At 44.0% G+C, this 2092-nt stretch overlaps 1 protein-coding gene and 1 pseudogene across 1 annotated transcript in view; both read left to right on the forward strand.

Moving 5' to 3' along the window:
- LOC109376906 (neuronal tyrosine-phosphorylated phosphoinositide-3-kinase adapter 2) overlaps positions 1-2092 on the forward strand; it is a gene marked incomplete at its 3' end in the record, with an annotated part of 180275 nt that overhangs the window by 159100 nt on the left and 19083 nt on the right. The window lies entirely within an intron of this gene.
- Positions 1612-2092, forward strand: LOC109376905 (PEST proteolytic signal-containing nuclear protein pseudogene; annotated as a pseudogene).

Genomic DNA, 2092 nt, shown 5'->3' on the forward strand with positions numbered 1-2092 from the left:
TCTTATTTGGCTGCATTCATCTGGCAGTTGAGATGAGTTGGAAGGTCCGCGATGTCTTCATTCACATGCCTGGGCTCTCTTTCTCCACCACACGGCCTCTTCACATGACTAGGCTGAGCTTCTTCATACTTGTTGGTCTCAGAAGTCTTACCTGGCAATTGGCTTTTAAGATAGAGGAAGTGAAAGCTGCCAAGTCTCTTAAGTACAAGACTCAGGGCACACATTCTATGGGTTAGAGTAAGTCACAGGCCAGCCCTGATTTAAGGAGAGGGAGATAGGCTCTACCTATTGATAGGTAGCATGCACACAAGGAGGGAAGGAATAGAGGATGGCTGCCTTCGAAAACTGTCTACCACAACTTGCCTTCCAGCCACAATATTTCCAATAGGCAAAACACTGTCACCCTCTTGCAGAAATGTTTCCTTGCATTTCAACATCAGCTTAAAATCCAGTATTTCATCATCTAAATCATGCCCAGGTGCCGTGAGGCTCCTTGGGTGCAATTCCACGTAAGCAAAGGTATTTCAACAAAAAGTATAATTTATCTGCCCTACAGAAACTGACAGGAAAATTGCAATGTACAGTCCTGTTCAAAAGAGTGGTGACTGGAGTTTGCAGAAGCCCATAGAAGTCACCAGCTTCTTTGTACACCTGAGCCCAGTTCTCCCTATTCCAAGGGCAAAACATAGTTATTCAGTCCCAGTTCTGCTCCCTGGTATGAGTAGTTCTCTGATTTTGCTTTCTGAGCTTTTAGATATGCTCTCTGAGTCATCCTTTCTTGTCATTCTTTCATTAAAAACGACCTGTACCTGGGTAGTTTTCCCAGCTCTCTTCCTGCCCTTCATTGTTTGGGGGTTCAAAGGCTTTTTAAACTTTAAATTTGAACTGTCTCTGTCCCTTTTAGTCCAAGTTGGCAAAGCACCTTCATAATCTTTGTGGTTTTCCTATGAATCAAATTATACTCTGTTTCATTAGACAAGAGAAACAAATTAGTTTGAGTAAGGCCCATCTCTTCTTAGGGTTGTAAGATTCTTAAAAGCCCTGGGGTTGCTACCTTAAATCTTGCAGAAATCTCAACAAGGTCTTTTACAGCCACAACTTTAATTTGATTTGTACTCCAATGTCTTTGCTCTGTGGCCATTTTTTCACTTTGAAAGCTTTTGGCTTCTCTGAGCAGGATTCATGGCAAGACCTGTGTTGGAACTATTTTGTTTCATGTTTTGAGAACTGCAGAGCTCCTTCCTGGGTCTCCCGCCCCTCACAATCCTTCATCATACATGGCTAACACATGCCAGCTGACACTTTCACATTCTTCCAGAACTCTCCTTAGTTAGGTCCACAATTTCACTAGGTACAGTTTCTGTTATCTTCATTACACAGTCTTGCCATGTTTATTTTTTTTATCAAGTGTAACCTAGCTCTCTTTAGTTCCAGCCTCCAATATCAATTTCCTCTGCAACTTTCCAGCCTCCCAACAGCTTCCCCACTGTCCTTTTCTCTGCCCCCACCCAGTTCCAGAACCAACGCACGAGATTTAGACTTTCGTTACCACAGAACCATATTTCTGGTTCCTGTTTCAGATGTGTATGCTTGCATAACAAACTACCCCTACATTTAGAGACATAAAAGCAACAGTCATATTTGCTCATGATTCTGTGGTCACAAATTTAGTAGGGCACGGTAGGGATGATGGGTCACTGATCAAAAGTGCCTGCTATGAGGGAAGATGGAGGACGGGAAGGCAGGAGAGGAGAAGCCTGAGAAGCCGCAGCGAGTTGGAGCCGCCGGAGGACCTGAAGAAGCAGCAGAAAAACCTGTGAAAACGACGACTGTTTCTTCCAGTAATGGAGGGGAAAGTTCCAGTCGCAGCGCTGAGAAGCGATCAGCTGAAGAAGCAGCTGCAGACTTCCCAACAAAGCCTACAAAGATCTCCAAGTTTGGATTTGCCATAGGTAGTCAGACGACAAAGAAAGCCTCAGCCACATCCATCACACTTGGACCAAGTAAGCCTAAAGAAACTGTTCCAACTCTTGCTCCAAAAAGCCTTGCAGTAGCAGCAGCTTTTAATGAAGATGAAGATAGTGAACCAGAG

The sequence above is a fragment of the Hipposideros armiger genome, unplaced genomic scaffold (genome assembly GCF_001890085.2).
Source record: "Hipposideros armiger isolate ML-2016 unplaced genomic scaffold, ASM189008v1 scaffold_1235, whole genome shotgun sequence".
NCBI lineage: Eukaryota > Metazoa > Chordata > Mammalia > Chiroptera > Hipposideridae > Hipposideros > Hipposideros armiger.